Source organism: Drosophila yakuba, chromosome 3L, assembly GCF_016746365.2.
Source record: "Drosophila yakuba strain Tai18E2 chromosome 3L, Prin_Dyak_Tai18E2_2.1, whole genome shotgun sequence".
Taxonomy (NCBI): domain Eukaryota; kingdom Metazoa; phylum Arthropoda; class Insecta; order Diptera; family Drosophilidae; genus Drosophila; species Drosophila yakuba.
In genome coordinates, this window is record NC_052529.2 from 18,801,022 (window position 1) to 18,815,838 (window position 14,817).

The following is a 14,817-nucleotide window of genomic DNA, read 5'->3' on the forward strand; positions in this document are numbered from 1 at the left end:
ATTAGGCGTTACATAGAGTCAATAAGTAGACAACGATATTGCTTAAAAAAACATGAAAAAGAAATTCTGCAAATAAAAACCTTAGTTAAAGATCCAAGAACAAACACCATTTTCTCACGCACCCATCTCTTCCAATTGGCTTAAAAAGCCCCAGGATAGAATACAAAAAGTTGGAGGGGCCCAACTCCTTTGCATAGCCTCTTCATAGTGCGAAGAGCAATGCAAGGGATTCGAAAAATTCCCAGGCGTTTGCTGCAGCACCGCCGCACATCGCGAGATGGCCATCTAATAAATTCAGCTAATTAATGGCGAGTATGAGAGCATGAGATTGAGCCACAGGCAGCCATGTGGTGTGGAATGGTGGTGGAGAGGTGCACAGCAGTGCGAACCGCACATTAGCAAAATCTACATGATATTGAGATGCCACAAGATGCCCGAAGATGAGCCCCAGAATCCTCCGGCGGCCGGTTTGCACACCTGAATCTGAATGCCGTCCTCATTATGGCCAGAGGCAGAGCTTTGCTGCTTGCTGGCGGCAATAGCCTTAGATACAGATTTCTTATCATTAATTAATCCCAGGCATGTTAGCTACCGTGTTCGGAGATATAAGGCGCTTCTGGCCACGGATCCCGATCCGCAGATCCAGCATCTTTCAACTGGCCGCTGGGGGCGGCATCCATCGATTCCCCCCGGCTGCGGCACACGCCTTATCGCCAGCACGCAATCGTTGTGGTTTGTGTGGCATGCCACCACCTGCCCGTTTGGCCTCCTCGTACCACTGGTAGGTGTTGGGTCAGCCGGAGCAGGCAAGATTGCGCATCAGGAGCAACTTCATTTGACTAAACCGAGCAGGGTTTAAGGTCCGGTCGATAAGAGCACGATTTCACTGACTCGTCCACCATTTTGCCCATTTCAAGATAAGCAAATTTTGTTTTTTATTTTCCAGTTCCAAAATATGGCGCAAAAATCTCAGGAATATTTAACTATTAAAAAAAAATGTCCCACCTCAAGGACCCCGCGGTATTTATATAGAGGCAATTAACAGAAAATGGAAAAATACTTCGATTAAAGTTCTGCAAATAATTTAGCTAGCTATTAGAGTAGCCAACATATGGATTACATAACTATTAGCAACTCCGTCTAAGTGAGATTGCTGTGACACCGAGGCTTTCATACGATTTCCCGATCCGATCCGCCGCCACATTACCGCTTTGCCAAAAATGATTCCCCCGGGCAAACTGCAAACTCTCCCCGTTCCTCGAGTCTCGGCCCATCTTATCTCGCCTCGTTGTCAACAATGTAATTTATCAGGCAAGCGACATAATTACCTGCCACTTATGGCAATGAAAAAAACGCAGACGGAGCGAGACAGCACAGAAATCTGGCCCGAACCGAAACGAGCCTGGCTGAAAAGCTAGCTGCCTGCATTCAAATGCAGTCCGCAGCGGGCGACGAGCGGAAGCTGCAGCACCAACTGAAGCTGAAGGATTTATGTTCTTACTAAACGCTCCGAGGCGCTTAACAAGTGAGGAAACCAACCGGCGACCAGGGCCATAGATTGATCGCCTTTGCGCTGGGCAGAGGAAGGTACACTCAAAGAAGTCAATAAAATATATATAATATTTAAGATATGAAAATTAAATGAAATATATGTATGTATGCCCATTTTCACCATACCTTTATTGGTGTAAATCCATCCATGAAATCCATCCAAAATGCTCTCAAAAAATTGTAATGTTTATTGAGAATCAGATGAATTCATATAAAATATCTAATGACGTGCATTCGATGTTTTCCTAAGTTTCCATCACCTTTTGCTCCCCATGCCTACTGAACCAAACTGGCCATAGGAGAAGGAGCCTACGACAACGGGGCGTGTGGGCAACGAAATTCCCGCCATTTGGTAGCCGCCGTTTAGCGCCTGCCTGTGCAACAGATTCCCACAACCGGCGGCACACCCGCTTTGATCTCCTTCCCTTTTCCCGACTGCTGGCTCTGGGGGAGATTCGTCCCTGCCGCTGTAGCGGCTGAGTCCAAGAGCACTGACAAGTCACATGAGCATTGTGATCCGGCGAGGATTTAACATATTGGCCAACACCGCGGCTAAGTAAGCCCGTGTGCTGTCCATCGGGGCTCCACCTGCGGGGGGAGGTGGTGGCCCCCGTCTGGCGTAAATTAGTTGACAAATGGTGGGGCCTAAGCAATGGAAAAGCCTTTCGATTGCCGAAGATTGATTGTAATGGATTTTAAGTTGCTACACTCATTTTATGCCCAATGGGTACCCATTGGATGACATATTAAAAAATGATAAGCTTAAAAAGGCATTTTTCTTACATTTTTAAAGCATAGTCAACTAAAAATACCGCCTATCGAGGTTACAAACAAGTGGAGATCTCACCATTAACGTACAAAAGTACTAATATTAACTTTCGTGACGAAGAGTGATTTTACATTTGTCTAAATAGAGTTCACTCCTTCAGCACGCTTCATTGAATCATATACATAAAATAGTTCAAGTAATTAATAACATACAATGTACATACATGCTACAATATATCATAGTATCAATATATTTATAGTAGCTTCGCTCCGAAAATATGTTCATTAAGTGAATGACCCGTAGTTCGACTATGTGAGATTCGATCGGCACCCGCTTTTCAAGCCGCATTTCCTTACCGATTCCTTGTGGCTCCCAGCCGAATCTAACTCATTCCTCGCCATATATGTGGGGCTTCTGGGTTCCCCACTATACCCCGCCGATTTTCCAATCCTGCAATCCTCCGAAAACCGTCATAACAGTACAGCAGCCCGCAACACGACGGAACAATGGCAGAGGGACTTCTGTTGACCCCGCCAGGTGAACCCACCTGTTTGCAGGCCTTATCAATTGCCGTTAGTTGGGACAGGCCAAATGGAGTCGACTCACTTCCTAAAGCACAGAAATCGCCAGACAAATTCATATTTTATTGCCGCAGCCATGGCCGGGCGAAAAGCATTAACAAACAATGCCACGGCAACCACGAACGGCCAACAAGAAGATCAATGCGAAAGCAACTATTTTCACTCCGCGGTTGCCTGAATCCTAATCTGAATCCGAGCGCAACAGCTCCTGATCTGGCTGGTCTGGCCATTGTTTTGGCCGATGGTGCCGCTCCCGTTGGATCGGCGGATGCCTCCTGCTCCTCCCTCTGCTCCTTCTTGGCCTAACTGCATTTCGGACATAATTTTCATATGTCGCTCTGGCAGTTATAATCACGTTCACAGCTCGTTAGCCGAATGCGAATACAAATAAAATTACCGAAAAACCCGAATTTGAGCCACAACCCACCTGCAGCTCCTCTACACTGCCTGTAAGGCCATAATTGTCGGGAACCAGCATAACGTTCATGAGGTTGGCTAGATGGCTGGATGGCTAGATAGCTGACCATCTCCATATTGACCATTTGGCGGGCCGAGAGTGCGTTTTGCATTTTGTGCATCTTCATCGATTTCACCATTTGGCGCGCGGTGCATAATTGGCCAGACCAAGACCGACCAAACGAGCCCGAACCCCCACAGGTGCACAGGGAATAATATTGCTATAAAAAGGTTAAAGATCAATTTATTTCATTCACTAAAATGTAAGGTGCTCCCGATCAAAAGTAATTTTGTAGGATACGAAAACTGCATGTATAAAAATAATCAATAACATTTTTATACCCGTTACTCGTAGAGTAAAAGGGTATACTAGATTCGTTGAAAAGTATGTAACAGGCAGAAGGAAGCGTTTCCGACCATATAAAGTATATATATTCTTGATCAGGATCAATAGCGGAGTCGATTTGGCCATGTCCGTCTGTCCGTCCGTCTGTCCGTCTGTCCGTCTGTCCGTATGAACGTCGAGATCTCAGGAACTACAAAAGCTAGAAAGTTGAGATTGAGTATACAGACTCCAGGGACATAGACGCAGCGCAAGTTTGTCGATTCATGTTGCCACGCCCACTCTAACGCCCACAAACCGCCCAAAACTGCGACGCCCACACTTTTGAAAAATGTTTTAATATTTTTTCATTTTTGTATTGGTCTTGTAAATTTCTATCGATTTGCAAAAATACTTTTTGCCACGCCCACTCTAACGCCCACAAACCGCCCAAAGCTGTCACGCCCACACTTTTGAAAAATGTTTCGATATTTTTTCATTTTTGTATTGGTCTTGTAAATTTCTATTGATTTGCCAAAAAACTTTTTGCCACGCCCACTCTAACGCCCACAAACCGCCCAAAGCTGCTACGCCCACACTTTTGAAAAATGTTTTGATATTTTTTCATTTTTGTATTAGTCTTGTAAATTTCTATCGATTTGCCAAAAAACTTTTTGCCACGCCCACTATAACGCCTACAAACTGCCAAAAACTGTGTTTAAGACTCTCCTTCTCCCTTCCACTAGCTGAGTAACGGGTATCAGATAGTCGGGGAACTCGACTATAGCGTTCTCTCTTGTTCATATTAGAAACAAGTTTAAGTAATTTCTCTCCGTGTACGGGGAGCAAGGCAGAGTCAAAGCAACGGCACGTTTTTCGCTGCTGATGATTACCGATATAGCCAGTGAAAAATGCGTTGGATGCGTGGAAAACTTTGCTGGTTTTTCATCTACCAAAAATCTAGTGGCGGAGAAAATGTACTCCATTCCGCAGGGTGAAAATGGGTGGAATTCGACATATAAAAGAAACTTTGAAATTCCTAAGGTATTTAACAAAACGATCGAAACTAAATTTTTTAAAGCTTAGCTAAGAAATTCATTAAAGGCGTCAATATACATATATATGAATCCGATAAATACTTATGCAATTGCAAACCGAATCTAAGGCAAAGAAAATGTTGCTTGAATTACATTTAAATCAAAAGAAACCAATTCGGCAAATCTTTTCCTTTTTGTATACCCTTGCATAGAGTATATGGATTTTAGTCACACGTTTGCAGCGGAATAAAGTCAGAGCCTCGGAGTCTTTGATCATAAAAAAGGGTTTCATTTGGTTTACACCAGTTTTTTGACAATGTATAAATTTGATTTTAATTTGGCAAACATCATATAGCTGCCGTAGGAACATTAGGGATATGACATTTTTCTGACATATTAATAGAAATTTAAAAAAAAAAAATTACTTATTTTTTGTGTAGTATATTGGCATAAATACTTGCGTCTATTTTTCTGGTATCTGTATGCTTAATCTCAACTTTCTAATTTTTATAGTTCCTGGGAAATAGACGTTCATAAGCGGCACTCTAAGTCTTCAACTATTTTCTTAACTGAAAACAATTTCTCCAAGTTTTTTTATTCTTAGCGTTGTCCTTAGTCAACTGGCGGAATATTAGTTTGACTCAATAACATATAAACATTTCCCAATTTATATACTAGTTCTACCTGTTACATACTTTGAAATTCATAGTTTTAAATATTATGGTTAGGTGTTGCTTCAAAAACATTTACGTCATATACGTAAGATGTAAGATACAAGACTTCGTTTTCAATAACGAACTTAATATTATAATATCGACTATATGAACAAAAAACCATAATATTAATAATATCGACTATATGAACAAAAAACCAGAGAGAATGGGTTCCCCAACTATCAGATACCCGCTACTCAGCTAGTGAAAGTACGAATCAGCAATTTCAACATTGCCCGTTCTTTGGCGGTTTGTGGGCGTAAGAGTGGGCGCGGCAAAAAGTTTTTTTGCAAATCGATAGAAATTTACAAGACATAAAAATATGAAAAATATCAAATATTTTGTGGGCGTGTGGGCGTGGCAGTTTTGGGCGGTTTGTGCGTGGACTGTATGCTTAATCTTCTTCTTCAACTTTCTGGCTTTTATAGTTCCTGAGAACTCGACTTTCATAGGAACGGGCAGACCGACATGGCCAATTCGACTCGGCTATTAATCCTGATCAAGAATACGAAACACCAGACCATGAATATTAACAATCCGCGTGCCCAATACTTGCCCAATACTTGTAGTCAATGAATTCTTACTTCGAAGTATGCATGAAAATATTACAATACAACGTGCAAAGCCTTACATCTAAAATAATACTTTTAGTAAACAATGATGTTGATATTGCATTTCTTTAAGAAATTTGGGTTAAAGATAACTTGTTACGAGTACGAGGATATTGGAATATATACATAAAATCAGTGTAATTTTTTTTTAAATCAGAATTTTCGTGTATAAATAATGGCTTGCCGACATTTTAAATTAATCCGAACTGGTCATCAATATATTTCTTTAGTAAATAGAAACAAATACAGTGTAAATAAGTCTACAAGAAACACTAGAAACACCAAATACTAGCCATTTTCCCATATAATAGAATAGATTAAAAAACAACACTTCTTCTGAACCTACTATTTTTTAGGGAGACATAGACGCAGCTCAAGTTTATCGATTCATGTTGCTTTTTTTTTTGACTTGTCTTCACAGATAGAGGACTTACATATATGGGTTGCCAAAAATTTGTGAGCTGCCGGCTATTGTTCTGTTGTACTCTTGTTATTGCGAAAAATGTAGTACACTGGAAATAGAAAAGGGAGTGATATAGCAAAGAGATATTGACTGCTTACTAACTTTGTTCGCAACCAAAAGTTCGAATAAATAATTGAAAAAGCTCGGAATGCAGAGCTTTTGCACACTGTGCTATAATTTTTCTATAAAATAATTTACAGCCAATAATAAAATAATAATACAAGGTTTTTAACTAAAAAAAATAAAAAAAATAATAATAATAATCCTTTCTAAAGGACAAGGACAGACGAGGCACAAAGTCGTGAAAGCATTGAATGGAAAGTTTCGTATAGTGTATTTAGATGCTGCTATGATGGATATGTTAAGGAAAATAAAAAACCGAAGTTCACCGATTTCACGGATGCCAAATCTGGGGCTTGGCATGCGACAGCCAAATCAAAAGGATCCAGGCTATACAAAATAAGGTCGCAAGACTCATCACCGGATGCGAGTGGTTTGTGCGAAACACCACCCTGCACAGAGACCTGAAACTCGCAACGGTATTTGACGAGATAAACCAGCACTCGAGCAGATACCATGACAGGTTGGAGCGCCACAGAAATCGGCTGGCCAGTGCTCTAAATAGATCTCGCCCACTAAGAAGGCTGAATAGAAGACAACCGAGGGATCTCATATCCCGATCTCCTGTGACAAGGGTCAGCAGAAGTTGACACTTATATTAATTCCTATATGTTATCTGTGATTGTTATGTGTAAAATAGAAAAAGCTAACTGTAGTTAGCAGGCGCGCCCAAATGGGCTGAATTAATAGAAAATAAGGACACAAAGGGGATCCAAGTTTCCCCGTATGCCTTAATAAATAAAATATATAAAAAATATTAAGTTGAAACTAAAAAAAAAAAAAACCGATTTCACATAATTTAACAACCTGTTTGGTCTTCACACAGTTTCTTCTGCAAAAAATACTAGCACCCTTTTCAATTATACTTTAATTTTACAATGTCCTCTTGTTATTATTGTGAATATTAATATACATTTTCTACCATACACATATGTATGTACACACATCGTAAAAAAATCAAAGCCATATACGTATGTACATTTGCTGTACATATGAAATATTTTCTTTAAAGGTGTGTAACAATGGAAGGCACACTTTAAACAAACGGGACTTAGAAAAAGCAACTAACGATAGAATCAGACGAAGAAGCCCGGCATTTTTGTTGATTTATTGCGATTCTGTTCAGCTGCTCTTTCGATTTTGAATCGTCAAGATTGTCAATGTTTTCTTAGAAATTTATCGACGGCTTTCAGATTTGAGTTTGTATTTTGCTAGTAAGCACATTGTTAATATTATTTATAAATATTCAAGTTCAATTTTATTATGTGTTTTCCGTTTCGTTTTGTGTTTTTTTATTCTTTTCCATTTTTTTTTTCTTCTGATTCTGTAGATTATCTGTATATTGCAGATGTTTGCGACGCTAAACGAAGCCTATGAAAAGAGTCTCACGTCCGGATAAATGAAATATTTACTTTCCTACTTTGTGATTTATCGGGAAGTGGTCCTTCCATGTAGTGGGCATAAGTGAAGTTGGGGTGTCCAAGCCTGAGCCTGTCCATAAGGATTACAGTTTTCAGTAGGAGAAGTTTGTTGTGGTAACTTGAAGCTTGATAAGCTTTTACCAGGGAGTTATGTTGTTGTGCAGGTATGTTTGTTTGGAACTGACGAATTTTTTAATGAGTCGCAAAATTTCGCTGTCAAGAGTACCGTATTCTCAAATAATTTTTTTAAGATTCGATTATTCGGCGGTGTTGTTCTGAATGCTCCTAAAGTTGTAGGTTTTAATAGATTTTATGCGGGTTGTTAAACGATTTGGGATTTTTTAGAGATTAAGGTCGAATTTAAGCATTTCCGACATTAAAAAGTCTATATATATTCTTGACCACGATCAATAGCCGAGTCGATCTAGTCATATCCGTATGAACGCCTCGATCTCCGGAACTATTTAAGCTAGAAAGTTAAGGTTAAGCATGCAGATTCCAGAGACTCTGCCACAAATTTTGGTATTTTAAAAATTTAGACTTGAATTTTTTTATATGTATTATAAGGTTTTAAATAGAATTTCGGATTTTGTTTATTTTTTGATCTGACCACGCCTTCATCTCCGCCCACAAAAACAACCCTTGAAAATAAAGTGAAAAATGTATTATAAATACACAATGTAATACAAATGAAAGCGGTTTTAAAAGGAGATGGATGTGGGGCGAAGGAGGTGTGGGTGTTCAGCTGTCTGTGGTTCAACCGGTGGATCCGGAGGTGTCTTTCCTGGGGATTGGCCTGCTTTTTTTGCAGCCAGCTTATTTGCTAATTTTCTTTTAAGTCGAGGCCCTGCATCTTTATTTGCTAACTGCTTTCGACCAGGTTTGAATAGTGCCATTTCTGGCTTATCAATAACGAGAACAATTTTAGACGCAAGCCACAATGAATGAATTCGTTTGAATCACTCCAACATTCGATTGAATTTCTTTAAGTGCTTGTTCACATAAGCTATTAATTGGTTCACTTTCATTGAAATTATAATCTTTTGCTCTTTAGTCACATAGTTTTCTTCTATATTTTTCAAAATATAAATGTTAACAACGTCTGCATCGCGTTTGTTGTTGCTCCAAACATCCAGCAGCACAGCATGACTGAACTCATACACACCTACAACATATAAAGTTTCGCGAAAAGGGACATAAAACATTAATATCATTTGTTCCACATATATATGTAAAAAACATTCAACTTTAACAGCTTTGTGCCATACAAAAGTAATATTTTACAGAACACTAGAACGCTTGTTTGTAACCAATCGAATATGTATATTCACAAGCAATTAATAGGACATTTTCAAAAACAACACACAAATATCGGAAAACATGTATTACCGATTAATTTACATATTCTGACTTGCTTTTCCATAATTCAAAATAAACTCAAAGTTTGCTATGAAGACAATGTTTGCGCTGTAAGTTGTTAAATTTTTTCCGCCAATTTTCACAATTCAAAGCACCTTCGAATCAGCTGACCTTAAAATGTTCTAAAATTATTGTTATTAGGGAATCAAAAATTGAAAGCAGCATTAAAATATCGGTCACAAAAATAATAACATTAATACCAACATTTCCGGCTTTTTACCCATAGTGCAGTGCAAAGTTATCTGACCAAGTAGCTCCGCTTTTGCGAATCCTGTTTTATTGATCAAAAGAAGAATGGTACAGCCAGGCGTTGTGTGGACTACAGAGAATTAAACTCAAATTCAGTTGCCGACAAGTTTTCGTTAATATCTGATCATATAGCCAGGTTGCGAGGCGCAAAGTTCTTTTCCATGTGCCGAGTGGGATATACATACGTCGTTATAGTATTAGCATTGGCGACTCTATATACAATAATTAATCGTTTTATTTATTATACACTTAATAATAGTAATAATTAGTGTCAACGCATGTAAATAGTTTACTATCTACTAGTTTACTACTATTATAACAATAACTCAAGTTACCTCGTTGTAAACATTTATTTTGCGTTTACGCTCTTTGTCGATATCGATAGAAAACTATCGAAAGTTTTGCTAAATACCGTTTGGTATTTTAGAATAACTGCCTTACTTTTCTCATTCTCCAACTTTTCATTTATCTTTTGGATCTTGAGGGAATAAAATGTTTCTGTGCTGAAAATTGTATTACTTACTGTTATGTGATGTATTCGGATAGGCAAAAATAAATAAAAGTGACCTGTTGCTAGGCTGGAAAAACTGTGAATACAGTTGAGAGGCACTGATCATATTTAGTATAATTAACGTAAACCAAACCTGTAGTGGTCTGCCACTATGGCGGAAAGCACTTACTTTTTCTTCAAATTTTTTTACGCGGGAAAGAAGTTTTACCAGCTTCTACGGGCCGCAATTCTCTAAGATCGCCGAACACGATAAGCGGAGGTGTTTCAAAAGGAGTTTCAACATTAGAATAAATTAGCTTTAGGCAGGCGAGACCTAATTAAGGCGCCGTAATCGTTTAGAGCGGGACAGAATATTAATGGTTCAATTTTTTTTTAAATATAATCAAACGTGCTCATTTTCATTCTGGTGTACTCCACAAATTTTTTCTCATCTTGGCGCAGCTCATCAAACAAACGATGAAATTTAAAAAATAAACTCTGCTCAATTAGCAGATCGTCATCCGATGAGAAATCCATTGCGACTAACACAACAAAAGCGCATCCAATTCTTCTTGCAATTCTGCAACCTATTACGAGGGTCGTTTGATAAGTCCGTGACTTTTTGAATAAAATATATTTTTTTCGTCAAAGAAGCGATTTATTTCTCAACATAATCTCCTTTTAGCTCTATACATTTAGTCCAGCGTTTTTCCAATTTTTTTATTCCTTCCAAATAATAGGTTTTCTCAAGGCCCTCAAAATAGTCGTTTGTTTCTGTGATGACCTCTTCATTTGACCCGAATCTCTTACCGCCGAGCCATTTCTTCATGTTTGGAAACAAAAAATAGTCACAGGGGGCTAAATCTGAAGAATATGCTGGATGGGGTAGCAGTTCGTAGCCCAATTTATGAAATTTTGCCATGCTGACTACACACGTGTGCACCCGTGCATTGTCCTGATGGAACAGCACTTTTTTTTTCGCCAAATGCGGTCGTTTCTGCTTCAAATCAATATCGAATCTGTCCAAAAGCTCTGAATAATATTCGCCGGTGATCGTTTTACCCTTTTCAAGGTAATCGATGTGAATGATACCTTGTGCATCCCAAAAAACTGTGGCCATGACCTTGTTGGCCGACAGACCCACCTTGGCCTTCTTTGGTGCACGTTCACCCGGAGAAACCCACTGTCTTGATTGTTCTTTGGTCTCTGGTGTGGTGTGGTGGATCCATGTTTCGTCTACGGTAACGAAACGGCGCAAAAATTCGTTTGGATTGCGGTTGAACATCGCCAAACACTCCTTTGAAATGGTCACACGGTTGCGCTTATGGTCGTGTGTGAGCAATCGCGGCACCCATCGCGCGGAAAGCTTTTTCATGTCCAAATATTCATGTAAAATGTGATGTACCCGTACAGTTTGCCGTCGCTAGCTACACATTTTTCCCATCTCTCGGGCAATTTGTGGATTCCACGCCAGTAGAACTCATCGTCTTTTGCGGCGAACCATCCATCGAGCCATTTTTTCACACTTTCGTAAGAATCGAAGCGCTGCTCAGCAAGTGCTCCCATCGAAGCGAATAGGTGGTAATCGGATGGGGCCAGGTCTGGTGAGTAAGCCGCATGCGGAAGCACTTCCCAATTGAGTGTTTCCAACGTGTCGCGAACCGCTCTTGCCGTATGTGATGGAGCGTTGTCATGGAGAAAAATGACCTTGTGTTGTCTTTTTTGATATTCCGGTCGTTTTCTCTGAAGCGCACGGTTCAAATTGATCAATTGTTATTGGTAGCGTGCCGTATTCACCGTTGCGCCGGGTTTCAAGAGCTCATAGTAGATGACACCGCTCTGATCCCACCAAACACAGAGCATCGTCTTCTTGCCAAAGCGATTCGGTCGAGCAGTCGATGTGGCCGGTTGTCCAGGATCAACGTATGATTTTTTACGTTTAGGATTAACAAAAAAGATCCATTTTTCATCGCCAGTAACGATACGATGCAAAAACGACTTCCTTTTGTATCGTGAAAGCAAAATTTCGCATGTGTTTTTGCGCCTCTCCATCTGCCTCTCGTTCAACTCATGTGGCACCCATCTACCGACCTTCTGAATCTTTCCCATCTCTCGCAAGCGATTGGAAACTGCTTGTTGACTTACTTCCAACTGCTCTGCGAGTTGTTTTTGCGTTTGAGCATCGTCTTCATCCAATAATGCTTGCAGTTCGGCGTCTTCGTACCTTTTTGGTGGTTTTCCGTGCTCTTTGTCGTCGACGTCAAAATCACCACTTTTGAAGCGTTGAAACCACCGTTCACACGTTTTCACAGTTGGTACTTGTTCGCCAAAGGCTTCAACAAGCATTCGGTGCGATTCCGCTGCTGTTTTCTTCAAATGAAAACAGAAAATTAACACTGTCCGCGTTTGCTCTTTATTCGGCACGAAACTCGACATGTTGACTGCACTGAGAGTAAACGATAATGACGCTCGATTGGCGCAAAACTATGGTGGTTCGACAGTCAAGGTTGACACTTCACAAGGTCAAAGTTTTAAGACAATCGATAAATATTTACGTTTGGGAGACATCTATATGTTCGAACCGACATTCCATACTTGTACACCTGGTAAGATGTACAAATTTAAAACTGAAGTATGAATATTTTTATTTTCAGAGCAAACACTTTTGTTTTAAGAACGAATCATATTTATTGTTTATTTACACGAATTTAATAGCTTTGTTATTTTTATTTTATATATAGTAAATGTATACATAAAAACATAACTTTTTTCTTAAAAATTAAATTGTTACATTTTTCTTAAAGTTCTTACAGCTAAACATATTTAACGAAACGCGGTGTCAAGCAAAATAACAGAGTCCTGGGCATCTATCAAAAACGAAGAAAGACAAATATAACAATAAGTAAATAGATATTTTGTATATATTACCTTCATTTAATGCCGACTGTGCTTCGGTAAGCTGTTGCCTGCTGAGATCGTTTTTAATCTTCCTATCGTAAAGGCTTCAGGTCGTCCTATTTCAAAACCAATGCATGCTCTTTCTCTGGGTATATTTCCCAGAAGTCGATTGTACTGTAAATATTACACATTAATTTATAGATTTATTTCATTTAGAAGTAACATGCATACGCATATACATATGCGTGCATGCAAACACGTGCAGAAGCCACCGACTTTTTATCTATGTATATATATATACTTTAAAGATTTGTACTTACCCAGCACACCGTGCCCATTTTCACATTATTCTTCAATTATTTCACTTAATTCACTTTCTACTTGTTACCCCAGGAACTTTTTGACACTAAATGAGCGCCGTGTTGCAATCGATTATCGAAAAAACATATGGTTCTTTAACAACACAGAAATGTAATCGATATTAACAAGTGTAAGAAGTCGAATGGCTGGAGATTTTTCAATCGCATAAATTTTTAAAAAAACTTCTTTTTTTTATATTTTTTTAAAATTCGTCGTATAAAATGATCAAGGAATATACATAAATGAGAAAAGATAAACCTTTGTTTTCCATGAGTATCAATAATATCGCTTTTGAAATGTGTAATTCGAGTACAACTAGTACTTATTCCAAGAACGGTTGTCTTAAAAATTTTAAGTACGACACAGTACATTTTTAAGAACGTTCGTTCTTAAATTATTCGTTCTTCAGTTTTTTGAGTATATGGCGAAGTGTTGAAACACTTCGATTGACAATAAATATGCGAGTACAATTGCAAAATGATCAATCTGCACAAATATTTTCCGAACAACTACTAGATATTGGGAACGGTAAAATAGAACTGCAACCAAATACGCAATGCATTAAACTACCAGACAATTTTTGCACTGTTGTTCAGGATAAAAATGAATTGATTCAGAGTATTTTCCCGGATATACATAATAATTATTTGAATCATGAATGGCTCAGTCAACGGGCGATTTTGGCAGCCAAAAACGTTGATGTTGACGAAATTAACTTCCAGATACAACAGTTGTTACCAGGCGATCTGATGTCTTTTAAATCAATCGATACTGTTGTTGATGAAAATGAAAGTGTTAATTTTCCGATCGAATTTTTAAATTCATTAGATATCCCTGGAATGCCACCACATAATCTTCGATTAAAGATTGGTTCCCCTATTATTCTCCTCCGTAATTTGAATCCACCTCAATTATGTAACGGTACGCGTTTGGTCATCAAAAAGATCACCGGAAACATTCTTGAAGCAAAGACATTAGAATAACAAGATGCGTAACGCCATACGATTTTTTTGCACACGATTTTTTCGTGGTGGCTTTTCAAGTGGCTCCAGGCTCTTTCGAAATTTTGTTCAAAAGCCAGAGAGCGGAGAGCTCTAGAGCCAGCAGCTCTCTTGTACTCATACAGCGACAGCTGACCACTGTATTGGTGCACACGTATGCACATGGATTGTAAAAATGACAAAATATGCCCTTCATTTTAGAAGTTCTTAGACTTTAAATCTATATTATTTTTTATAAATTGCCACCACTTAAAAACTCTAGTTTTGCATTGCCTTAACATTAAAATTATTTAAATTCAACATAGAAATAATAATAGCACAATCTATGTACATAATAATGCATAATAATTTTCAAA

The 14,817-nt window shown here is 38.8% G+C and overlaps 1 long non-coding RNA gene across 1 annotated transcript; it reads right to left on the reverse strand.

The window, feature by feature from the left end:
• Positions 1 to 12,937: 12,937 nt before the first annotated feature.
• Positions 12,938 to 14,462, reverse strand: LOC120321566. Its single transcript, XR_005561265.2, has 3 exons — positions 13,421 to 14,462; positions 13,131 to 13,274; positions 12,938 to 13,069 (listed from the first exon to the last, which is right to left on the reverse strand). It is a non-coding gene; the product is annotated as an uncharacterized LOC120321566 (long non-coding RNA).
• Between the last annotated feature and the right edge of the window lie 355 nt (positions 14,463 to 14,817).